We start from the raw sequence: 27285 nt of genomic DNA, 5'->3' as shown, positions 1-27285 counted from the left end.
GCGTGTCGGTCCTTTTCCTTGCGTTTTTTGGACAAAACGGTAGTCGGAGTGTCCGACGACATCTTATAATCAAAAGCTTTACCAAAGTAGTGTTGGGCGAACTCCGCCCGACGCTTGATAGTGCGTTTATTGAAGGTAGCGCAAAAGTGACAGCCCGAGACGTCGTGGTCTGGGCCCAAACAAGGTATGCAACGGGAATGGAAATCCTTATGCGGTATTTGCTTCCCACAAGAAATACAATTATTAACTTTTTCTGACATCGGTCTGAGGCAAGAAAAGTTTCCCCAACGGGGTACTTAGCTTTAAAGAAGACTTCGGTTCCAATTTTTTTTCGTAATTCAGGAGCTGGCCGACTGGCACTTGCGAACTGCTTCTGCTTCGGGCACCGCGCGGCAAAAAAGACTGGAGAACATGGCGTCGGCTGTGTCTTATATACTCTGGCCTTACTGACGTCAGAAGAGTAAGCGACAACCGACGCCGGATGGAATTCGGCCGACCGAGGGACCGCCTGACGGCTGAAAACCCATCTGTGATTACTGCAGCTGTATGCACGATGAACATCGGAATCCATGTAAGAAGCAGCAAACGAGATCTGAGGTATTATAGGATTATCAGGCATTAAGGAAGGAGCTCGAGTATAGAATCCGAAAGTCTAAGTGAATGCATCCAAGAATGACTGGAGACCCATCAGCTGAGGAATAAATAAAAATGACATCAGATCAAAAGGTAATAGCTTGAGATGACCATTTGAAAATGTCTGTTTTGACACAGGTTGTCCTTTCTTACCTTCACAAGAAAGGAACAAATGATCCAAAGATCTGAAAGAGTTAGTTCTGTCAAGATAGTACCAGAGACGTCTGTGGACATCCATGGTGTGAAGTATCCTCTCGCCCTCAATTTTAGATTCATGAAAGAAAACGAGGATATGGATAGTTTACATATATATGTAAAATATTTCAAGCACGAGCATTAATGCTCTTCTAGTCTGCCAATATATCAAAACAGTTGTGTCCGTAAGTGTCCAAGCTGTTCTTAAAAATAATAAACAAGTAAACAGTACCACACCAAGAATTTAACCACGACCTTAGAGAAAAACCAAAACTGTGTTAAAGTCCAAAAAGGTAGTTTTAATTCCAAAAGTATTCCAATTCCAAAAAATCACAGGAAGAAATCACACAAGCGCTTTCGCTCAGGTAGTCCTGAGCTTTATCAAGTATACAAGTTGTAGTATATTGCAATGCCTGTTATATACCCTGGCAATTACATAATTGATTGGTAAAACCTGATATTCAAGTGCTCTAGTGATTTAAAGCTGTATACTAGGAACTAGTTTTCATTACAGCAATTCAAGATTACATACAAACAAAAATGTATATAAGAATGAAACGACCAACATAAAAACATAGAAATTCTCGAATACCAAAGTTTAAAAATGCAAGTTAAAAATCTCATTGAGGTTAAAAATTGTTAAAAACTATATTGTGATGATAAACTGAAAAAGACTTATTTTGTGTTGTTGGAGGACACTGTTAATTGTGTGTTGGATATTATTGGTGCCCATCTGTATTGAGTTTCAATATTGAAAACATTTTGTTAATTGAAGCTTTAAAGCCATAGATGCTCAATAATTTTGTATGTTGTGTAAAGGTGTTACTATGTGAAGAAATCTCAAGTCCAAGAACTATAGCCTAGCCCTCCTAAGCTTCAGGACCGGTTTAATGCTGATCATCCCATTCAAACCAGGTGGCTTCCCTGCGTTCAGTCTCAACTGCCATAATAGTTCACGGTAGCCCAAGGTAGATTCCCAGTCGCCACCCCTTGCATCTGGTTCTACTTGTTCTTGATTCATGAAAGAAAACGAGGATATGGATAGTTTACATATATATGTAAAATATTTCAAGCACGAGCATTAATGCTCTTCTAGTCTGCCAATATATCAAAACAGTTGTGTCCGTAAGTGTCCAAGCTGTTCTTAAAAATACATAAACTAGGGCTTACTTCAATGGGATTTGGTAGTCTACTCCATGCATTAGTTCTTCTTAGAGAACCAATCAGTACACTTCTCATTCCTATAGAATCTTCTATAGGTTTTCTGAAGATTCTCTACTTTCTGATAACTCCAAACATTCCCACAAGTAGTTGTCCCTTAAATAAGGTCACCATCATCAGCCCCCCCTTTACCCATTTTTTTCTACATGGGGTCGGGGTATCGTGTTAACTGTCACCAACTCTCTTCAGTGCCACACTCCTGTTTTCAACACTCATGCCTGACTGATGCAGATCTTTCACACAATCCATCCACTTCTTTGTTGGATGTCCTCGCTTCCTCTTACCTTCTTCCTCTCTCAAATCTTCAACAGACTGTCTTCTGCTTTTCTGCATGTGTCCAAACCACCGCAATCTGTTCTCTTTGATCTTTTCTGCAATTAGAGCTACTCTGGCTTCTGCTCTTATGTCCTCATTTCTTAGTCTGTCCCACAGTGTGCATCCTACTACCCCTTTCAGGCACATCATTTCCATCACCTCTAGCTTCAACTGTTCTGCCTTTACTGCCCAGGTTTCTGTACCAGACAGTAGTAATGGTCGCACCACTGTCTTGTATATCTTACTTTTCGGCTTCCTTTGCGTTCTTTCATAGACTACACTTCACATTCTATGGCAGTTGGCTGCAGCACCTCTGATTCTACCTTTGACCTCTTCATTCAGACATTCCTTCTCCTCAACCACCCCTCCCAGATACTTGAAGCTGTTTACCTGTTCCACTATCTTGCCTTCTACCTCTATTCTCAGCTTATTCTGATTTCCCCGGTTTGCTGCCATTACCACTGTCTTATCTATGCTTAGTTTCATTCCATGTGCCTTCAGTTTTGCATTCCATTCTCCTATCCTTTGATGAAGTTCTAGCTCGCAGTCTGCCTGTAATGCCACATCATCTGCATACAGCAACTTTGTTGACCTGTCCCCTCCGACCTGTTTGCTAATGTATGGCAAAAGGTAAGTCCCCACTACTAAAGGTGGCTCAGAACAAAGTAGAAACTAGGCAAAGTAGTACTGAGTTCACCACCACGATTAAAGTGTTCCAACTTTATTAAACGAAGTTAACTCTCAAACTATTGCAAAGCTTAAAAACAGATGAAACAAACGATAAGCCCTTTCGGCAAGTTTGCCTTCTTCAGACCGTGACTTTGTGCTTCATTCCATCTCCTTAAAAAAATATTCACCAGTCAGTAATTTCCTTGCAATGTCAGTCCCTCCTACCACAAGCTGTCAATCACTTTCTTGCAGGCAGACAAGCCTCCAAGATTAACCAATGGAAAGGCATTTCTGTTTCAGAATAGGTTTCAGTGGAACAACTACATTTAAGCCTGGGGGGCAGTTAGCTCTTAAGTTATTTATCCACCCAATTTCATGAATCTTAGTATTGTTTTGAATTTCCCCAGCTCTACGTCCTATGGGAACGCATTCTATAGCTTTAAAGGTAATAATGGGTTGGATTTGAACTAATATGAGATGCCAGCGCATTTTTCATGTCCTTTTGTCGGAACCTTCTGATGACATCACATACCTTTTTGTGGTCTGTACTAAAGGTAAGGACACATTGCCAGTACCTACATCTCCAGATGTAGTACTGGCAACTTGACATTGGATACGCCTCAAGTCGCAAGGAACCAATTTAAATTGCGTCCTTACCTTTAGTACATACCACAAGAAGGTATGTGATATCATCAGAAGGTTCTGGCCTATTTTGACTGAAGATGAGAGAATAAAAAACATTGTAGGGGAACGATTGAGGTCAACATTCAAGAACAAGATCATCAAAAGGCTTCTCTGCAATAGAAGGTTTTCCCCAAGAAAAATGTTAATATTTTGAGACCAGGAACCCACAAATGCGAAGATGTAAAGTCTGGTTACAGATACTAGTAATATTTTCATCCATCCAACTACAGGCAAGAGCTATGTATTTAATGTTAAAGCAACCTGCAACAGTGAACATCAGCATGCTGCCACCTTTGCCCTTGTTTCTACACAGGCAAAACTAATCAACGCTTGAAAGATGGGGTTTTATGCCACTTACGGAGATATCCAACAAAAGGACATGAAAAATGCGCTGGCATCTCTTATTAGCTCAAATCTAACCCATTATTTTAGCGTTAAAGCTATATATAGAATGTGCTCCCATAGGACATATAGCTGGGGATATTCAAAACAATAGAGTCATGAAATTGGGTGGATAAATAACTTAAGAGCTAACAGCCTCCCCAGGCTTAAATGGAATGGTTCCACTGAAACCTATTCTGAAACAGAAATGCCTCTCCACTGGTTAAGAATGGAGGCTTGTCTGCCTCCAATAAAGTGATTGGCAGCTTGTGGTAGGAGGGACTAACACTGCAAGGAAATCACCTGATTGGTGAATTTATTTAAAGGACCAGTACGGGCAATGAAAAAACATGTATACTTTTTATCTTGCCATGATCTACTGCACCTCCTAAAGGTGCCTGCAGCAAAATAAGTACTCATTCCTAATTTTATTTATTTTTTTACCCGTTTGCCCTCATGGGTGCAGACATTGTGATTCCTTTGGAAAGCTAAATCTGTCTCAATGCACAGACTGAGAACAAATAGCCCTACCATTTGCTGTCAGACTAGACTTCCATTCACTTAGAATGGACCACCTGAAAAAAATGCCAAGTTTGAGAGTCTGCAGCTTATGGGTCATTGACTGGTATGTGCTGAGTTTGACAAATGTTGTTCCTATTGATGTATTACACATTCACTGAAAGAAACTTGCAAAAGTGTCAGCAAATTACGGAGATAAAACAAGACTTTTCACAAGGAGCAGTTTTGCAAGTTTCTATTCCTGGCCAAGTTACTCCTCCAATCAAAAAAAATCACAGCCTGGTGTGCCGCTAAAACTGTTGCCTTATATGTCTCTTCACTTCTGAATAGCATTTCCCCAAGAAAAAAAAAAAAAACAAAACAAAGCACACACATCAGTCTAGTGTTTGGGCCAATCTATCCATTTCTTAATGTGCACAGTAAAACATTCAGTTTATAATGCGTTTTGGCTGGCATGGTTATCTTTACATAGTTATTCTCTTATAGCATAAGCTGAACTTATGGTATTCAATGCCAAGCTTTACAACAGCTCTCAGTTTAATGACCTCCCAAGCCTCTGATGTGACCCAGTACTTTGTCAATATACTGTAAATACATAGATTAATACAAATATTTGTGCACATATGACACGTACAATACACATATACCATCATTAAAACAAGATAAATGCAATATAAATCATATCAATATAGTTATGATTTCTAGTTTATGACCCTGCTTTGTCTATGGAAAGTTTTGAATTTTTGTTCAAGCAATTGTACATTTGTTGTAGAATATCTTGTTTAATTGTTCCTCAGTATTCTAACCACTGTATGCTGCATCAATTGTAAAACTCTGATTTTACTCCTTTTATATTTTCTTTGCTCTTTGCACAAAATAGCTATGTTTGTATAATTTATTATTTTTTATAATTGTTTACTATGTATCTGGAGCTTTTCTCCCAGAGCCTCTGCTGAAAACAGTCACCTTGTGGCCAGTCGGACTAACCTGGTAAACAAACGGAAAATAAAAAATACTAAAAAAAATCAAATCAATATACCAAAAAAAATCCAAAACTTAAGAAAAAGACACAGAAGGAAGGAAAATGTTGCTGTCATGAAAATCCCACTCACTTATTCAGATATTATGGGCAAACATATATATATTTTTATTTACCCAACACACTTGTCATAGGTGACTATAGTCAGGCACACTGATGTCCCACACCAGGCTAAACAAGGAGAAGGTTACTGTCAGCTGCCTGTAGGGTGCCAGGATTTGCCACATAACCCACACACAGGTCACTCCACAAGTTCAAATATGACTCATTGCCCATGTTGGTGTGAATGACCCGAGACACACCTCCCTGGACTACATGGAGAGACATGGAAGAGCTTTTCGATCTTGTAGCCCAGGGAGGTATGACCCTAGCCCTGAGTAGCATTCTGCCATAGCCCAGAATGATACCGCAGTACAAGGACAAAATGATTGACTTCAACAATTGGCTAAGCTTCTGGTGGCACTCTAAGGGTTCTAGTATCTGTCTGCCTGGGACGACATGGTTGACAGACCATGATGCTTTGCCAGACATGGCCTGCACCTGTCGCCCAGGGGATTCTAGATACTGGCTAAGGCTCTTGTTGCCCCTATAGTGCCTTTTTTAGACAAGGGACAAATTCAGCACCGTAACAGGATCAGGCAAGCAAAAACTGAGGGTAATGCTACTCAATATGCTAGAAGTCTAAATCTCAAAATGCACTCAGTCAAGGCATTCCTTAAAATGGACAACATCGATATTTGTGCAATGACTGAGACCTGGTTCAAGGCTCCATAGAGCACCCCTGCACTACTAGGCTATAACTCATATCACACTTTTCGGCCACGTAACCTGGACCGGAACACCAAAGGCGGAGGTGTGTCCATATTCATTAAGGATATCCACACCTCCAGGCTAGTTGCTCAGCATAATGCATCCGAGGTTATCCAAGTGCAACTAACTCTGGGCAAAACTGCAATCCAAATTGTAGCTTGCTACAGGTCCCCCACCATGCCCCAGGATTCTCACTCCTTTTCTTGATATACTGAAAAATATTAGGATTCAAACACCCTAATAATGGGCGATTTCAACTACCCCACCATTAACTGGGAAAACTACTCATGTACCAACTCCTTCGCTCAACGCTTTCTGAAATTCATAAATTCCAGTGCCCTGGATCAACTTATCCACACCCCCACCAAGGGCAACAATATCCTAGACCTAGTCATTACCAACATGAGTTACCGGTGTTCCACACCCGAAGTCAACTCCTCGTAGGTCAGATCCGATCATAAGCTAATCACCATAGATATCCACATCCCGTCCCCATTAAGGAAACCACGGTAAAAAAATTTCTCCAAAGCCAACTTCATGCTTCTTAAGCCAGAAGTGGAGAACCTCACAACACCCATGCAGACAGACAATACAGTTATGACTGCTGAATCCTACACAAATGCACTAAGCACTTACATGAGTGCATGGATCGTGCTATCCCAAACAGAACTAAGAAGCTATCCTCCAAAAAAAGGAAGCCAATCTGGTGGTCCTCTGCCATAAACAAACTGTACAACAGAAGGAAGAAACTGATGCAAGAGTAAAATCCCACGAGGGGTGGAGCTCTCTGGTGCCTCAGTAAGAAGCTGAGATCCCTTATAAGAGCCTCCAAAGCTAGCTATAAAAATAAAATAGTCACCGATTCCAAGGACAACCACATAGCATTCTATAGCTATGTCAAGAATCTCAATGGCAAACACCCAGACCTGCTCTGAGTTACAGCACAACAGTATGGAAATTACAGAACCAACTGATATTGCCAACATCCTGGCAGATAGGTTCAGTGCTAAATTTACCACCCTCTCACACCCTAAAGGGCCCATGTCTATACAGGAAGAATGAAGAGTCCCTGTAATCACAACTACACAGGTAAGAGATGCACTCTCTAAAGCCAAAAACACAGCATCCATGGAAATGGACAACATCCCAGGCTGCGTTTTACACGAACTTCAGAACAAACTGGCTCCCCACCTAAGCACCATGTTCAGTCATAGCCTCACATCAGGCTTTGTGCCCACTGAATGGCACACAGCAACAACTATCCCACTCCACAAAGGGGGAGCCACCACTGATCCCGGGAACTATCGCCCTATTAGCCTGATGAGCCTGGCCTGCAAGGCCATGGAACATATCATGGAACTCAGAGACATTGGTAACCTCCAAACTCTGGACCCCACCCAGTTTGGGCTTGTGAAAGGCAGATCATGCATCCTGAACCTAATCAACTTCTTTGAGGCAGTCACCAAAGCCGTAGATGAGGCTAAGGTGGTTCACACAGCCTATCTTGCCCTCGCCAAGGCTTTTGACACCATCCCCCATTCTGGAATTATAGTTAAACTCACTAAACTAGGTATTAATCCCTACATCACAAGATGGGTTGCCAAGTGGCTCACTTCACTGACAGAACCCACACTGTAAAAGTTGGGACTGCAAATCTGACATCAAACCAGTGACAAGTGGAGTACCACAGGGTTCAATCCTGGGATCTCTCCTGTTTGGTATCTACTTCTCTGAAGTACAGGCTAACACAGAAGGCCTCTGGCTAATGAAGTTCGCAGATGACTGCAACTAGTAGTCATAGTACAGTCCCCCAAATGATGTGGACATCCTACAGAAGGGCCTCACAGAGAGATGCCTGGTGTCAGAGCCATGGCCTCAAGCTCAATGCCAAAAAGTGCACTGTCATCCCCTTTGGTAAAAACTCTGCACCCATGAACTACCACAGAGGCAGCAGTCTACTTAACACCAAATGTGTGATAAGAGACCTTGGGACCCAGGTGGACAGTAGTCTCTCCTTTGATAATCACATTGCTACAGTAGTCAGGAAGTCCTTCTACGTGGCACACCTCATCACAAAAGGGTTCTCATCCAGGAAAAAAAGATGTCATTGTTCCCCTCTACTCGACACTTATTAGACCCATTATAGAGTACAAATCCCCTTTTGGAACGTACCTTACAAGACATCTGCAGCAGCTGGAAAAGGTCACAGAAGTACCTCAGAGGATTACTGGCCTCAGATGCCCTACACTGACCATCTCAAAAAACTCCAGCTTTACTCCGTAGCATATCGCCTTCTCCGCGGTGATTTCTGCCTAACATATAAAGCTATGTCAAACCCAGAGCTGTTCCAATCCCTCCGAGCTACACGCTCTAGGGACCTAAACCTTGTCACCACAATAAACAGGACATGCTGGAGGGAGATTCCTGTCCCAGAGACTTCCCATACTCTGGAACAAGCTACCCATCTATGTCAAGCAAAGTTCCTCATTAGCACTCTTCAAGAAAAATCTTTGAGTGGACGGGAAATAGGAAATATCTGCTTTAGGCCTGTGATTCTTTTATTGAGGTATTTCTGTGGCCTTTCCAGCTGTTGCAGATGTCTTGTGAGGTACATACCAAATGGGGCATTATACTCTAAAATGGGTCTAATGAGGGATGAGTACAGTGGGACAATGACCTCCATTTTTCTGGATGAAAAGCCCTTGGTGATTAGGTGTGCCACGTAGAAGGATTTCCTGACTGCTGTGGTGATGTGGTTATCGAAAGTGAGATTACTGTCCACTTGTGTCCCTAAGTCTCTCATCACACTTTCGATGTTTAGTGTCCTGCCACCTACGTGGTAGTTCATGGGTACATGTTTTTTTCCAAAGGGGATGACTATACATTTCCCGTCTAAAATACCTCCAGCTATACTCTGTGGCATATCGTCTACTCAGAGGCAATCTCTGCTTAACATACAAGGCCATGTCAAACCCTGAGCTGTTGGACATGCTCCACTTAAAGAAATCCCAATCCCTCAGAGCCACACTCTCCAGGGATCTAAACCTTATCACAATGAACAAAACATGCTGCAGGGATAGGGTTCCTGACCCAGAGACTTCCCATACTCTGGAATAGACTGCCCATACATGTCAAGCAGAGCACCTCACTGGCCCTCTTCAAAAGGAACCTTGATGATTGGATGGGATCATGTCAGTCGCCCTGCTAGACAGGGGCCCAGAGAAGTAAATATTGTGGGAAAAAGATTCCAGGGAATTGTTACGGCTAGGCTTGCATAGGCCTTAGGGCCGATAGCCTAGTACCAACCTATGAATCACTTCTGTGGCTCTGCTCGACAGTGGCACAGGAAAATAACTTTCTTGGGTGGCATAAGCCAGGGAACCTTGTAGGCTAGGTTTACTTAGGCCCTTGGGCCGATAGCCTAGTACCTACCTATGAATCTATTGTACACTAAATACAATATTATGTAGCATTGAAATGTGCTGACATAAGGGTGACAGTTCATTATTTACCCAAAACAAATGTCAGAGTGGAAAAGTTCAAATAATGGATAAAGAGGACAAGGGGAAGAGAAGAAAAAGTGAGAAAAAGTATTTGTTAGAAGTAATAATTAGGGTAGATATGGGAGGCAGGAGAAAAAATGAGTAAAAGTGACATTACAAGTAAGAGAAACGAAACCAAGGAAAAGAATAGATAACATAGACAACAAGATTTACAGCTGCAGACTGTCAAGTGGATTGGTAGCAGGTGTCATAAAACTGGGTTTGGAGAAAAGTTTGGTGATTCTGAACAAACAGATTTTTCTGCATTAACTGTGTATCATTGTGTGCGTGGTGTAAAAACTATAAAGCAAATCTGCACTGATACCTGCTTGCTGCCCTGCTGAGGGGGACACTTGAGCAAGTGCAGTGGACTGGCTCCAGTAGGAAGGGATGGCAGCATACCTCTCAAGCAGCATACCTCCCAACATCATAGAACAAGAAATCTGGACAAGGCCATAAATAATAGGGGACAAAGGCCCAAAAAGTGGGACAATTTATAAATATTGCACTTACAAACTTAGAAAGTTGATAAACAGGTTTTGCATTAGAGTGCATTTTAAGGATATGAAGTCTGAAAATCAAATGCCTGTCAACTTTCTGACTTCAGTGTTCAATGATTTGCCAGTGTTTGCCAGAAAAATGCAATTTTATGAGAAACAGACAAAAATCTGGACTTTCTGCAAAAATCTGTACTGTTGAGAGATATGGATGGGAGCCTTGAACCAACACCCGTCAATCATTTTCATTTGTTAGCCAAAGCCATTACAGCAGTGTTTTGCAAAGAGGTGGGAAAAGCCTTAAATTTGACTGGTATGTTGTGTGGGTGTGGGTAGCTGTGTTTGTGGAAGGTGGAGGTGTGCCTTTGTAAGTGTGGTACAAATGTTATGGATTATGAAACGGAGAGATTAAGAGTAAAATTGTGCTCAGTGAAGTCCCTTGCAATTTCATCACTACTTGATTCAGACATATACATTCCCGTGTTTGTCAGTACCATGTTTGAGTGCATTGTTTTGGAGTATGGTTAACTGCTACAGCTGCTGCTACTTTCAATACAAGTATCTGCTTTGGAAGTTTTCACCAGGAGTCTGTTGCTTAGAGGATGACAGACATGTTACAGGTATACTAGATAAAGCAATAGTAAGAAAAGTACTAGGTCACATCAGAGGCTTGGGAGGTCATTATTAAGAAACTGAGAAAGTACAGTTGTGTACACTTACCATAAATGTAGATGTTAGAGTGTATTCACTGTTGCAGTCATTACATTTGGGTAATCTGCTGGCAGGTTGCCCTCAGTCGGCCTGAATAACCAAGTCTTGGGAACTGAGTCGGTTGCGATCTCCTCTTCCATGACGTCAGGGGTATAAAACATGCAGCCGATGCCATTTTATTCAGTTTTTCTTGCCTCAGATGTCAGGTGCCCCCCCAAATGGGGAGCAAAAAAAAAAACAGAAATATATATAAATACACTTTTAGCAACAAACTTTACCTTCATCTAAAAGCAAATACACCACAAAGGCTTTAGTGTATAGTGAAGGAAAAAAAAAAAAGATATAGAAAGGGGGATGGCAGGTGGGTAACCCGGACTGCATCAGTGAATACACTCAAACATCTACATTTATGGTAAGTGTACGCAACTGTACTATGTTCTTCGTGTTTCACTCATTACATCTGGGTAGAATCCCAAAGCTATGGATGGGAGGATGGAACTAAACAGTATTAGGAGCGGCTATAAGGCCCTGCAGAAATGCAGTGGCAAAGCCTGCCCTGGATTTGGAGGAGACAAATGATAATGCTTTGTGAAGGTATGAACAGAGCTCCAAGTAGCAGCTTCTAGACTGTCTTTGGTTGGAACCCCTCTGAGAAAAGCTGCTGAAGTAGAGGCAGCCCTGGTGGAATGTGATCTGATCCCCATGGGCACAGATTTACCATGGTGCAAGTAGCAGAAACTAATGCAGTGGATTATCCACTTAGAAATAGTCTGCTTTGATATAGCTTTCCCCTCTGACCCTGCGGCAAATGCTACCAATAGTTGCTCAGACTTGTTAGAGATTTGGTCCTGTTCAAGTAGAATCTTAGTTGTCTGTGTACGTCCAATGAATGCGGAATTCACTCCCCCTTGTTCTGCGGATTCGGGTAAAATGTTAGCAGGTGAATGGTCTGGTTAAGAGCCACACTGGATACCACCTTAGGCATAAAAGGACTGGTCCTGAGAGAAACCCTGTCCAGGTAAAATATAACATAAGGCTCCACTGCCATGAGAGCCTGTAATTCTGAAACCCTTCTTGCTGAAGTGACTGCCAAGAGAAAGGCTGTTTTCCAAGATAGAAACTTTATATCCGCAGTAGCTGCTGGTTCAAAAGGAGGCAGGGTGAGTTTTTCCAGCACAAAATTGTGGTCCCATGCAGGAGTTGGTGATCTTCTGGGAGGCCTTAAATTTTTGGCCCCTCTAAGATGCTGTTTAAGCAGAGGATGTGAAGAGGGGGGGGGGGGGCTCTGTCTTGTAATGAGCCGAGATGGCAGGGGCATGGCTTTTTATTGAAGAAAAAGATAGGCCCTTGTTAAGCATCTCGGTCAAATATTGTAAAATCTGAGGAATATTGGGCTTTGCTGTGTCTGTTCCTTGTGCTTGGTTCCAAGCACAGAATCTCCTCCACTTATCAGCATAAGATTTTCTAGTACTAGGTCTTCTTGCTTCCAAAATGACATCCATCACAGATTTACTGAAAGGTGTTTGAATAATTAATTGATCAGCCATGCTGCAAGATTCAGAGTTCGGAGCTGCGTGTGGAGAATTTGATTGTTCTGCTTAAACAGTAGATGAGGTATTTGAGGCAAGTACCATGGAGAAAGTTGAAACATATTCCTTGGAAGTGGGTACCCAGTGCTGGCAAGGCCAATCTGGAGCAACTAGGATCATTTTTGTTTTTCCTGTCTGACTTTTAGTAAGACCTTGGAGAGTAGAGGCAGAGGGGAAAGGCATATACTGATAGGGCATCCTGATGAGTTCTTGTGCAGAATTTGTCCAACTGCTAATTTTGGGGAGAGGCAAATAGATCTAGGTCTAGGCTCCCCCATTTCTGTGTTAACATGCTGAAGATTTGTGGATCCAATTTCCATTCGTTCTGGTCCATAAGATTTCTGCTTAGGTCGTCTGCCAGAGTATTTTGTATTCCTGGCAGGAAATGAGCTTGAAGATGAATTTGATAAGTCAAGGCTGTGTTCCACAAGGTCATGGCTAGTCTGCAAAGGGGTTAGGAATGTGTACCCTTCTGCTTGTTTTTAAGTACCACATAACTGTGGTGTTGTCCGTCTTTATCAGTAGTTGTCCTGGATGAACTAAGTCCTTGAAGGCTGTCCGAGCATTCTGAACAGCTAGCATCTCTTTCTGGTTGATATGCAGATGCATTTGGTTGGGGCTCCATTTGCCCTGAATGCAGGTGGGCCCCCCAAGCATAGTCTGATGCATCTGTAGTTAGGGTTTGGGTGACGGGGTAAAATGAATGACAGTCCCTTGTTTTGGTGACATGTCTCTGCCCACCAAAGAAACTCCTATTGTAGGCAGGGAATGAGAGGAATCATTATTTCCAGACTGACAATGTTGACTCCATAAAGTTTTTAGGTACCACTGAAATTTCCTCATATGCAGTCTCGCATATGGAATTAGTAGAATGCAGGATGCCATGAACCCCAAAGCCTGCAGAATTTGTCTTGCATATAACTGGGTTTTTGTTGCCATTTATTTGAAGTATGTTGTCAGTTGCCTTTGTCTGGCGTAAGGTAAGCCATCTGGGCAGTTGTATTCAAGCTTGCACCCAGGGATGTAATTATTTGAGAGGGTACCAGTTGGGATTTCTTTTCGTTTATGGTGTTCCCTAGGCATGCTAGAAGCCTTTTTACAAACGCCAGATGTTGAAGAACAGTGTCCTTGTCCTCTGCTTGAGACAGTCGTCCAGATAAGGATACATTTGTATGCTTCTTTGTCTGCAGAATGCAATTACTGGTGCCAGGCACTTTGTAAAGACCCTGGGTGCAGTAGATAAGCCAAAGGGCAGTGCAGAGAATTGGTAATGCAAAAAAACCTGCTTTGAAGCGGAGGCATCTTCTGCATGATTCCCTTATTGGGATATGCAGGTATGCCTCTTAAGTCTACAGTTACTAACCAAGCATTTCCTGCCTAGCATAGGCAGTAGCTGTTGTAAAGTCAGCATCTTGAATTTTGGAATTTCCAGGAACGTGTTCAAAATTGATAAGTCCAGTATTGGATGCCATGAATTGCCTTTTCTGGGTACCAAGAAAAGCCTTGAATAAAAAACTTGTCCTTTTTCCTTTTCTGGTACCGGTTGAATAGCCCCCATATCCATGAGGGACATGACTTGTTTCAGGGCCTCTGCCCACTGGTTTTGTGGCAGATCCGGCCATCCGTTTGGAATCGGCAAAGTATGGAAATGAAATCTGTACCCATGGGATACTATGTTTAATACACACTTGTCCTAGGTAATTAACTGCCAATTTTGAGCATGAAGTGCTAGTTTTCCCCCCAAGGGGGCTGCCAAAATGTAAGTGCTTGGAGATGGTAGAGGAAAGTCATTGAGACCACTTACTGTAGGGTTGTGCTTAGTTTCCTCCAGTTTTGGAGGTGGAGGCACCCCACTGCTTTGACCTGCAAGAACCCTGTGATTGGTATCTAGAGCCTTTTGAGCGCCTGGATTTGCCTTGAGTGACTCTGTTGGACACAGGAAAGGACCAATCTTTAGTAAGCCAGTGTCTACTGAACCTGGGTGGCTGCACTTGCAAGAAATCTTTTACAGTTTGCATAGATTTAGCTTTGTCTTCCATTTTCTTTAAAACCTCTTCTGCCTTATTACCAGAGTATCATGCTGCAAAGGGGCATCCAACAATTTAGCTTTAACATGATCAGGCAGATTTTTCTCCTTGAGCCAGGGATGCCTTTTAATCACAGATCCAGTAATGGCGGCCCTACAAGAGGCCTCCAAGGAATCAAAATCACATTGCAAAGTATGCTTTCCAACTTGTTCTGCTGAATGCAATAACTCCTGTAACTATTTTCACACAATCAGAAATCAACAATTTTCTGTTTCAGGAAGCCCATAGCATGCTGTTGATATTTAAGCATATGAAACTGGCAGTTTAAAGCCCTGATTGCCAAGGTTGCAGACATATAAACCTTCTTTCCCCATCTATCCAGCGCCCTGGAAACTGTCAGAGGGGGTATGATTTTTGGCTGTAGAGGCCTTTATACCCTTGGGACCCTGAGAAATAGTCTCAGGATCAGCAGCAGGATTTTTGAATAGAAATTTGTGCGAGTCAGGAACCCTGTAATATCTGTCTGGCTTACTAGGAGCTGGAGGCAGGGAATCAGGAGCAATGCTTGATTCCGAAAACACAACAGGGTCTAATACAGGAGGTATTGCCAAAGGCCTATGCTGAGGAAGAAGGAAATCCCTAAGCCTCTTTTTTGATTCAGAGAAGTCCTGACTCTCCCAGTGAAAATGTTCCCTTAAAGTATGCAAAGTCTCTCCAAAAAAAGAGCAATCCTCAGGAGGAGATGCAGATGGGATGGATTCCTCTGCATCAGAATCCTCATAGGGTGGAATCGAAAATTCCTGATCAGAAGAGGAATCAGAAGAAATGGAAACCTGATCTGAAGATTCATAATCAGTGTCTTGCCTAAGCCTCTTAGCAGGGGTTGGGGGGGGGGGGGGGGGGGTTGGGAACCCAAATCCTCAGCCATTTTGATAATCTGTTTTTTACCATAGGGGCCTGAGCACGTGGCTCATGCATCAGTTTTTTTTTAGACATAGATGTTTATTGATCTTGTTTTTGAGGCTGGTGTAGGTTTAATATAAAAATGTCGAGGCCTGAAAACACCCTCAGAAGCTGGTGCCTGCTCAGTGGCTCAGGACCCATACAAGGGAGAGACATCCGTGGGTTCAATACTCAGAATCTCGCGGCATACCGGACTCCGAATGGGTCTCGATAGAGGCCTGCGACTCAAAAGTAGCGGTATCAGGGGCTGCGAAAGCGACTCACCGAGTACCGGCGACTGGCTTAGGAGAAGCTTCGTCGGTTATGGACCTCGGTCTGTCTCAGTCTTTCTTTGCAGTAGTCGGATTGCTACCAGACGACATTTCAGGCTAATTAAATCTTGAACGAAAATATTTAAAAGCAAAAATATACCAACGCTTAATAGTGCGTTGGTTAACTCTAGCATAAAACCGTCAGCAAGGCACGTTGTGATCGGGGCCTAGACAAGGAATACAGTACAAATGAAAATCCTTATGAGGTATTTGCTTCCCACAAGTAATGCAATTATTAACTTTTACTGACATCGGTAAGGAGCAAGAAAAAGTTTCCCCATCGGGGTACTTAGCTTTAGTTTGAAGACTTCGGTTCTGAAACTCGAATGCGAAAATTTCAGGAGTCGGCCGACCGGCACTTGCGAAATGCTTCCGGTTTGGGCACTGCGTGGCAAGAAAGACTGAATAAAATGGCGTCGGCTGCATGTTTTATACCCCCCGACGACCTGACGTCATGGAAGAGGAGACAGCAACCGACACAGGACCCAAGACTTTGCTATTCAGGCCGACTGAGGGCAACCTGCCAGCAGATTACCCAAATCCAACAGTGAAACACGAAGAACATCCAGGAATGCAACAGTGAATACACTCTAACATCTACATTTATGGTAAGTGTACACAACTGTACTATGTTCGTGTTTCACTGTTGCAGTCATCACACTTTGGTAGATTCCCAAAGCTGAAGGGTGGAGGCAGTCAAGAAGGGTTAGGGCTGGCTAGTATGCCTTGCAGGACTGCTGATGCAAAACCCGCCCTAGATTTGGAAAAGATAGGCAGGTGATAATGTATGGTGAAGGTGTGTACAGAAAAAGAAGTTATGTACTCACTATAATGTTCCATCTGAGTAGTTAGACTTCATTTGTCATCAACCTGTGGGCTTTGGATCTGAGCCGGCAGCTTTCCAAGCTAAGATCCGAGCTCCAAGCTCCTCCCCTTACCCATACTACACTGCAACCTCCTTCCAACCCTCAGATCGAGTTTGCCACCCACAGTGTGACACACATCAACCCAAGAGACATAACTTGACCTGATCACACAAACTAGGCTTACAAGACCCAGAAAGTCTGAGTCCAAGGACTATCGCAAACCATTAAGGTCAGGGGGAAGAAGAGAAGAAAGCCTGATGACAAATGAAGTCTAACTACTCAGATGGAACGTTATGGTGAGTACATAACTTCTTTATCTGTAGTAGTTAACTTCAACCTGTGGGACAGAGTCCCCAGCTACCAAAGATCTTGGGAGGTCCTTAAGGAAGGATATTCCAGAGCACTGCAGAACCAAAAGAAGCCCTTCCTCTAGACACCATGTCCAACTTATGAGTAATAAAAGTGTGAAAGGAAGCCCAGGTAGCCGCTGAACAAATGTCATCCAGAGAAACTCTGGACCAGAAAGTAGCAGAAGTAGCCACAGAACGAGTAGAATGAGCATGAACCCTGTCTGGTTCCGGTAATCCATGATCCTTGTACACCTGCAAGATACAAAGTGAGATCCACCTAGCAACAGTCACCTTTGAAACTGGATTCCCCAAAAAGGGCTTGGCAAAGGAAACAAATAGCTGATCAGACTTACTGAAGGGTTTTAGTCCTATGCAAACAAAAGCATAACTATCTGTGGACATCCAGCAAATGAAGCTTGTATTCACCTTTATTTTGAAATACTGGGAGATTAATAGACATTGATATTTAACTCTGAAGCGACTTTAGGGAGGAAGGAAGGATTTTGTCCTTCGAGACACCCTATCCTTATGAAAAACTAAGTATGGGGGGTTCATACACAAGGCTTGAAGTTCAAACACTCTCCTAGCCGAGGGGATAGCCACCAGGAAGGCTGTCTTCTACAACAAGAATTTTAAATCAACTGACGCTGCGAGTTCGAACGGAGGCGCAACCAAGGCCTGAAGAACCAAGGTCAAATCCCACGGAGGGGAAGGATGCTTAATCGGAGGTCTCAGCAAAAAGGTGCCTTTGATGGTCTTACAAATCCTAGAAGCAGCTAGTGAACCTGAATTTTCTCCTATATGAAAATGGGATATAGCCGCCAGCTGGACCTTAACAGTGGAAGAGCTGGCCCCTTGTTGGAAAATTTGATACAGAAATTCTAATACCACTGGAATGGGGCGGTAAACTGATCCAAATCTGAGAAGCCCAAATGAAGAAACACTTCCATTTACTAAGGTACACCTTCTGGGTGAAGGACATGTGGGCCGCCATCAGAATGGCCTTAAGAGAAGAGAGTCCGGGAGTCCTGGCAATTAGTGGAACTGGAGCAACCAAGCAGTAAGCTTTAAGCTGCCCAGATTTGGGGGAGGAATGCTGGGGGGATGACAAATGAGATCCGGAATGGGATCTAATATCCAGAGCGGAGCTACTAGACAAGATCGTAGGCAAGGGAGCCAAACTTGACTAGGCCACAATGGGACTATGACTATGAGGATAATCCTGCTCCCCAACCGATGAGCTTTCTGCAAGAATTTTGTATTAGAGGTAGCGGGGGATACACATACAGACGACCAAGTGGCCAAGCATGAACAAGAGCATCTCTGCCCCCCCCCCCCAGGGGGAACCAGAGAAAATCTCACTGCACTTCGCGTTGGACGGCGATGTGAAGAGATCGCAGCAAGGCTGACCCCACTTGAGGAAGATCTGTTCCTCTACACAAGGGTTCAGAGACCACTTGTAGGGTAAAAGGATAGTCCTTGCTCAGTTCGTCCGCCAAAATGTTGGACCAGCCCGGAATGTGCATCATCAAAAAACGGTTGGTGGAGAAAGTACAGTTTTGTACCTACCATAAAATAGATGTTTCGATTTCCATTGCTGCAGTCCTGACTATTGGGTATAGTCCGGGCCCCAGCTCGCCAATACCAGAGTATAAGGCTGGCCGCGGCAGGGCGCACACGGACCGCACGTCAGGGTACTAATGTACATCATGCCACGCCATATCCTCAAATTTTCTTGCCCCCAGATGCCCCAAGAAAGAAAAGACAAGCCCAAAAACAACCTAACCAAACACATATTATATAATATAATATATAATATATATAATATATATATAAACTCACTAGCACCACACAACCCTAACTAAACACACAGAGAGGAAGGAGGAGAGTTGATCGCAGCATAGGAACAGCAACATCATTATTTATGTAGGCCAAAACTGGTATATACTTTTCGCTTCCATTGCTGCAAGTCCTGACTATTGGGTAATCCCAAAGCAAGAGGTAGGGGAGAGGGGCATTATAAAGCAGTAGGGAGCTACAACATGCCCTGTAAACAGCCATGGGCAAAGCCAGCTAGTCTTAGAGCATATAGGAAGGTGATACCTAGAGAGAGAAGAAACTGAACTCCATCCCAAGTAGCTGTAGTTATCCTTAGTTGCCTTAGTTGCCACCCCTTGTTGGGCGGCAGTAGAAGGCAGTAGAGCCCTGGAATGAGGCCAGATCCCAGCTCTGAATCTCACTTACCATGATGGGAACAACAATGCAATGCAAATAAAGCCACTCTAAATAGTTTGTTGTTTGCACACACACAGGCTCAGAACTCAAATAAAACAAAAGACTGCTGAGACTGCCTAACTGCTGGAAAATAGTAACCTGCTCAAATAAATTACATCTAAAGTGTACAAATCTAGTGTGTCTTTCCTTTTTTCCCCTTTTTTTGAGCAAATGAATAAATAGTAATGAAAAGCATTTGGTTTAGCCACACCTTAGACACCACCGTAGGCAAAGTAAGTTATTACAATGCGTAATAAACAAAATATGGAAAATCAAAACTGAAAAGGGCCTGAGGCTCAGACACCATAAGACCTCTTGCAGCACAGCCAACAGAAAGCACAGAGCCAGCAGAAAATTGACTCACAGCAGTAGCTGCAGGCTCAAAAGGCTGTAGAGCAGGTTTAAGTTTTCCAACACAAGTGTGAGATCCAGGAGCTCAGTAGAACGTGGGGGGGGGCCTCTGATGCCCTACCCTCTGACACTTGAACAAAAAGGGCGAAAACAAGGTGGGTCACAATCATAGTGAGCTGGTGGTGCTGCAGCATGAATAGGCTGAAAGAGCAGCAAAAGAGTTTGTTCAATAAGGAGCCACAATATTGAGCCACATATCAAATTAGCATCTGAAAAAAAAATTCTAAAATTAAAAAAAAAAACAAAATCTTCATTTTCTCATTGCTACATAAAATCCTAGAAGTACCCTCACTCTATGACTTCTAGCATCCAATGTAAACTTGTTGAGGAAGTTGAGACAACACTGAAGCTGTGTTGAGGACAGAGAATATGCCACACAAGAGAGACCTTGACATGAAGTGAAGAATGAAGCAGATGACAGATAAGATGAGGGGGAAGATGAGGGTAAAGATAACGGAGCACTGGTACAGAGACTCAGAGAAGGCGGGTACCAGTGTTACCAGTGGGCCAATCTGAGCTTACAAAATCATCTTTGGCCTGTCTTGTCCTGCCTTTAAATGTAAGAAAAGAAGAAGTTGGAAGAGTGGAAATTGAAGTGGTTTTGGAAGTTCATACACAGAACTTTTTTTTCCACTTTGTCAGCTGATCCATGCTGTGTGCTGAAAACTTTTTTAAGTGGTGGGTGGTTTAAGCTGGTAGTTTAGTGGATGGAGTTCCCCATCTCATGACAGTTTTCACCATGTCACGTTCTGAAGACACACTCACCTTCGTTCCACTTGTTGATTTGTCTGCTGCACATCTAAAGGTGCTGTGATGAGTTCAGGAAGAAATGGCAAAGACCTGGCTTAGTCATAGTTTAGCGCAGTCTAGCAGTGCATATTGCTTACCTGCAGAGCCTGCAAATGTGTGTCTCTGCTGTTTGCCCTGACATGTGACATGCCAATTAGTGTCAGTGTCTGCTGCTCTCATCAAAGTCCTTCATGAAAGAAGATCACTGCTACTGCCTCCAATGCCTCTTCATGTTGATCCATAGACATTGTGATGAGCTAGTCTGCTGTCCATGCTCCACTGTCTCCATTTCCCTCCTTTTCATTGCAATGTCCTAGGCAAATGTCGTTAGGTATCCGTCCGGGGTGACCGGTCCCTGCCTTCTGATTGTTTAGGTGACTTTGAACAAAACAGTCCAAAAAATCCTTTGAAATTCCAATACAATATTTGAAATATTTTTCCAAATCTGTCCAGTGTTGTGTCCATACATTTGTAGATACCATTTCCATATCCTCATATGCAGTTCCAGATTACTCTCTGCCATTTAGGAAGATAGCATGAGGACTATGGTTGCCCACTATCCTTGACCATGAGTCCTTGCAGTCAGCAAGTTGACACTGATAAAGTTGAGTGAAGTTTTTGTGAAGGACTTAAAAGGCTGTTAGGTCTTACAATTCAGTCTTACACAGCTCAAGAGGATGTCTTGACAGGAAGGCACACAGACCTTGAGACTGTCACAGAAGACCCTTTATTCGTTCACACCTACCCTACATATGCAGATGCTGTAGAAGGTTTTCAGATCTGAGCCAGAATCATCAGAAAGTAAGAAGAGTTTTTTAGTCCAATCCTGAAGGAAGGTTGACGTTAAGAAAAGCCTACAGATAGGCAGTGAATACTCTAAGTAGTAATAAAGCCAACTGGAGATGAGAACTGATAAACTAAATTTCAAGGCAGAAAACCAACTTAATTTTCTGCAACTTGAAGTTAATAGCACATTTTCGCTTACTTAGCTTGAGAGTTAATTACCAACAACAGTGATAAAAGCTCAGCAGTCAAAATCTTTGTTAAGAGATAAATCAAAAACTTGGTCCCCAACAAAAAATATGAGGAGAATCCAAAAAAATTGGTCTGTAAACCCACTGAGGAAAGAAATCCAAATGTTCCCTCTCTGGCTCTAGGTTCTTCTCTGACATCCCTTTGCCCTTCTCTGACAATTAACTGAAAATGAGCCTCTGCTTGCTTGTGAGAGGGTTTCGGCTGGCAGCTGGCTGAAAACTGCAAGGTTGAAAAATGGGCATGCCTTAAAATCTTGAAATGATATATCGATATCCATTTCTCTTTTAAAAGGATCAATTTTTCTCCAAAAAAATTTGATCTTCCCCAAAGGAGATCAAAGGAAAAAACAGACGTGAACCTGCTGGCAGCTGAAAACATCGCCCATTCCCACATCCTCATGGTCTCTCAACAAAGCGGATAGGACCTGGTTTCCCCGTTTGTTGACATACCAACCACTGACCTGTTGTCTGACTGAATTGCAATTGTTCCCAGAAAAAGAGAAGCATGAAGGGCCTGCAACGCTAGAAGGACCGCCCTCATTTCTAGAACACTGATATGCAGAACGGTCTCATTCGGGGACCACGTGCCTTGGACAGTCCTGCCCAAGGAATGCCCCCCAGACAGGAGGCTCAGTGGTCACCGTGGCTTGGGGCGGGGTCGCAATAAAGGGGCGTCCTCCTTGAAGATCCTGGGATTGAAGCCACCAGATGAGGGAAGTTTTGAACACTTTGCTTAGAGGAATCGGGTAACTTAAGGGCTGGTACAACGGTGACCACTGAACTTAACGTCCACTGTAACACTCATGCAGACATGCACAAAGAGCCAAATTTACAGCTGCTGCCATGGACCCCAAGGCCCTCAGAACTAGTTCTGCTGGGGGTGAAGTCTGAAGAAGTGCCAATACATGGAGGATCAGATTCCGAAGTCTGTCTGGAGTCAAAAATACCCTGGCCTGGAGAGAATCTATTCTTGCCCCTATGAAGTCCAGAATCTGAACAGGCTGAAGAGAAGACTTCTCAAAGTTTATCGGGATACCCAATAAATTTGACAGCTGAAGGAAAGAATTTCTAGCTTGAACAAGTCGATGCCTGGAAGGGGCGGTGAAGAACCAATCATCCAGGCACGGAAAGACCTGAATGCCCTGGAGCCACAGGTGGGACGCTACAACTGCCATGACCTTGGTAAACACCCTGGGGGCTGTGGTGAGACCGAAGGGTAGGGCCCTGAACTGGTAGTGATTGGCTCCATGTCGAAAGTGAAGAAACCTCCTCGACTGCCTGTCCATCATAATGTGGTAGTACACATTCTTGAGGTCTACAGAGCATATCTAGTCTTCCTCCAGCAAGAACGGCAGGATGGACTGTAAGGTGACCATCCGGAACTACTCCTTAGCAACAGACAGGTTCAACATGGACAGGTCAAGAATCGGCCTCAAGTCCCCCATCTTTTGGAATGGTCTGGGGGGGGGGGACCGGCTGGATTGCTCTTTTGTTTAGCAGCTTTCCTATTTCCAAAGCTGCCACCTCCCTTTGAGCGGGTGGAATGTCTGGGAGGTGCTTTGCAGGTAAGGGACTGGTCAGAAAGGGAATGGAATAACTTCTGGATATTATCCAAAGCACCCAATGGTCTGACGTTATGGAATTCTGATGTTATGGACTCCCATTGAGCTAGGTGCTTTGAAAAACTCCCCCTGACTGCCTCCAGAGTTGAGTAATCGGACAACCCCTTAGGGCTGCTATGCTGGTCGATCTGTAAATGGTTCCAGTGACCCGAAATTCTTCGGTCCCCCTCTACCTCTGGGCCAACGTCCACCTTGCCCCCCTCTGCCTCTAGGGGAAAAGGAGTCCGGAGTGTCCTGGGAATGCTGAGACGTCCAGAACCACAACTTCTGCCCTCGCTGATTACTGGAAAAGGACCTTTGAGGGTTAGAGAAGCGGATCCAGATAGTCGACAGCATCTTCTTGTCCTCACTCTGGATTAGCGTATCTCAGATGGTATTCACGAACTGGGTAGAACCATCAAAAGGGGCATTCATGAAACACGCCTTTAAAGGTTCCAAAAACTCTCCAGGATGTCGGAGAAAGAGACTTCAGAGGACGACTTGGGGGACCCCTCTGACTCCTCCCCACAGTCCTCAGGAGTATCTTCCTTTGAGCCTCCCAGGATAGAGGTGCTGGGGACACTGTCCCGTGAGTAAGAATGTAGGCGAGATTGGACTACATAACATCAAGAAGTTATGTACTCACCATAACGTTCGATGTATGTAGTCTATCTCGCCTCACAATCTTACGTACCCTCCCACCTGCCCCCTTCCTGGAGGATTTCGAGGCTGGAATTGGCGTTTTGAGTACCCTTCAATGGTAGTTGTTTTTCTTATTCCCCTTGACAGTGTTCTACTGGAGTGGGTTATTGTTATGCATGAGGTATGATTGGGGGTTGGCAGCAAACTAGATCTGTGGCTATGGAGCAGTGCAACATGGAATACCTGTTTAGCCTAGCCAATAAGAGACTTTGTGCTAGAAAATAAAAGTCGGCCGATTCAGAGCAGATATTCGGCTCCGAACCCGCGAGTAAGAATGTAGGTGAAATTGGACTACATATCATCATTGCTTATAAAAAGCATGCACTAAAATAAACAATACCTTCATCTACAAGCAAATACACCACACAGGTTGTATAGAATAGAGAAGTACAGATAAGTCCCAGCAAAGAAAGGGGGATGGTGGGTGGGTAACCTAGACTGCAACAGTGAATACACTCGAACGTCTACATTTATGGTAGGTACACAACTGTACTATGTTCGTGTTTCACTGTTGCAGTCATTACACTTGGGTTGAACCCCAAAGCTGAGGTTGGGTGGCTGGGTCTAAATAGAATTAGGGGTGGCTATGAGGCCCTGCAGAACTGCAGTGGCAAAGCCTGCTCTGGATTTAGAGTAAAGAAACAAGTGGTAGTGCTTGGTAAAAGTGTGCACTGAACTCCAAGTTGCAGCCTCCAAAATTTCCTTGGTTGGTACTCCTCTGAGAAAGGCTGCTGATGTGGCTGCTGCCTTGGTCGAATGTGGCCTAATGCCCTTAGGCACTGATTTGCCATGCTGTGCATAGTAGAAACGAAAGCAGTGGCCTATCCATTTTGAAATAGTCTGCTTTGAGATAGCCTTTCCTTGTGATCCTTAAGCATATGCTACTAAAAGTTGCTCAGTCTTTCTGAAAGTTTTAGTTTTGTCCAAGTAGAAACATAGCTGCCTGTGTATGCCCAAAGACTGCAGAAGTCCCTCCCCTTTATTCTGGGGATTTGGATAAAAAGTAGGCAAATGAATGGTTTGACTAAGAGCCACACTGGATACTACCTTTGGCATAAATGTTGGGTTTGTCCTTAGAGAAACCCTGTCCGGATGAAAAATGATAAAAGGTTCCACTGCCATTAATGCCTGTAACTCTGATACTCTTCTTGCTGAAGTTATTGTGAGGCGTAGAGCTGTTTTCCATAAGAATTTTATCTCAGCTGTATTGGCTGGCTCAAAAGAAGGCAGTGTGAGCTTTTCCAAGACAAAATTGAGATCCCATGCAGGTATTGGTGCTCTCCTTGGAGGTCATGTTTTTGGCCCCTCTGAGGTACTGCCTTAGCAGTGGATGTGAAAAAATAGGTGGTTCCATATTGTAATGAGCTGAAATGGCAGAGGCATGGATCTTAATTGATAAGGATAGGCCTTTGTCCAGCATCTCAGTTAGGTATTGTAAAATCTGAGGGATATTTGGAACAAGCGGTTCAATTCCTTGTGCCTGATTCCAAGCACAGAATCTCTTTCAATTTTCTGCATCAAGTTTTCTGGTGCTGGGCCTCCTGGCTTCCAAAATGACATCCATAACTGCTTTAGAGAAAGGTGTGTTCTGAGTGGTTATATTATTCACCATGCAGTCAGATTTAAGGTTCTGAGTTGGCTGTGCAGGATCGGATTGTTTTGTTGAGTCAGAAGATGAGGAATTAGAGGTAAAGTCCAGGCTAGGCCTTGAGACAAGCTCTTTAAGATTGGGTACCAGTGCTGGCGTGGCCAGTCTGGGGCAATCAGAATAATTTTTGGCTTCTCTTGTCTGACCTTTAGGAGTACGTTGGGGAGGAGAGGCAGTGGTGGAAAGGCATAAACTGTCACGGTTTTCCAGCTGAATGATGCAGCATCCACCTTCCATGCTTGTGTGTGATAAGTCCTTGTGCAGAATCTCTGTAGTTGACAGTTGTGAGGGGAGGCAAATAGATCTATGTCTGGGCATCCCCATTTCCTTGTTTTGCTGAAGACTTGTGGATCTAATTTCCACTTGTGAGGGTCCATGAGGTTTCTGCTTAGTCTGCCAGAGTATTTGTCTTTCCTGGCAGGAATTGTGCTTGCAGATGCACTTGATAGGTCAATGCGGTGTTCCACAAGGTCATGGCTTGCCTGGAAAGGTGGTAGGAATGTGTGCCCCCTTGCTTGTTTATGTACCACATAACTGTTGTGCTGTCCGTCTTTAGCAATAGTTGTCCTGGATGGAGTAGATCCTTGAAGGCCGCCAGGGCATTCTGTACAGCTAGCATCTCTTTTTGATTGATATGAAGATGCATTTGGCTTGCGGGCCACGAGCCCTGAATACATTTTCCTGCCATGTGTGCCCCCCAGGCATAATCCTATGCATCTGTTGTTAGTGTCTGCCTGGCTGTGGGTGAAGTGAATGGCTGTCCCTTGTGGTGACAGGCCTGTGCCCACCATCGAAACTCCTGTTGCAGGCAGGGAATGAGGGTAATTAATGTTTCCAGACTGGGGCAATGTTGAGTCCAAACACTTTTTAGATACCATTGTAGTTCTCATATGCAGTCTTGCATATGGAATTAGTAGAATGCAGGATGCCATGAAGCCCAAAGCCTGCAGAATTTTTCTCGCAGATAACTGGGTCTTTGTTGCCATCATTTCGAAGTAAGAAGTCCGTTGCCTTTGTTTGTCTGGCGTGAGATAAGCCATCTGGGCAGTTACGCTTAAGCTTGCACCCAGTAATATCTCTTGAGAGGGTACCAGTTTTGATTTCTTTTAGTTTACTGTGTATCCTAGGCAATTAGTAATCTTTTTACAAATGCCAGATGCTTCAGTAGAATGTCCTTGTTCTCTCTGCTTGAATAAGGCAGTCGTCCAAGTAAGGATATATTTGGATTCCTTTTTGACTGCAAAATGCAATTACTGGTGCCAGGCATTTTGTGAAGACCCTGGGCGCAGTAGATAAGCCAAAGGGCAGTGCAGAGAATTGGTAGTGCATTGAGCCAGCTATGAATCTGAGGTATCTTCTGCAAGACTGTCTGACTGGGACATGCAGGTATGCCTCTGAGGTCCAAAGTTACAAGCCAAGCCTTCTTGCCCAGCATGGGCAGAAGTTGCTGCAGAGTCAACATTTTGAATTTTGGAATGCCCAGAAAAGTGTTTAGAATAGACAG

At 43.7% G+C, this 27285-nt stretch overlaps 1 protein-coding gene across 1 annotated transcript in view; it reads right to left on the bottom strand.

The window, feature by feature from the left end:
* The window catches only part of EIF2S2 (eukaryotic translation initiation factor 2 subunit beta), a gene marked incomplete in the record, with an annotated part of 541218 nt that overhangs the window by 85557 nt on the left and 428376 nt on the right, over positions 1–27285 (bottom strand).

This window comes from Protopterus annectens, chromosome 12.part0 (assembly GCF_019279795.1).
Source record: "Protopterus annectens isolate FY-2018-M chromosome 12.part0, PAN1.0, whole genome shotgun sequence".
Taxonomy (NCBI): Eukaryota; Metazoa; Chordata; order Ceratodontiformes; family Protopteridae; genus Protopterus; species Protopterus annectens.
The sequence above is the reverse complement of the archived record's forward strand: the minus strand, read 5'-3'. Positions and strand labels throughout refer to the sequence as shown.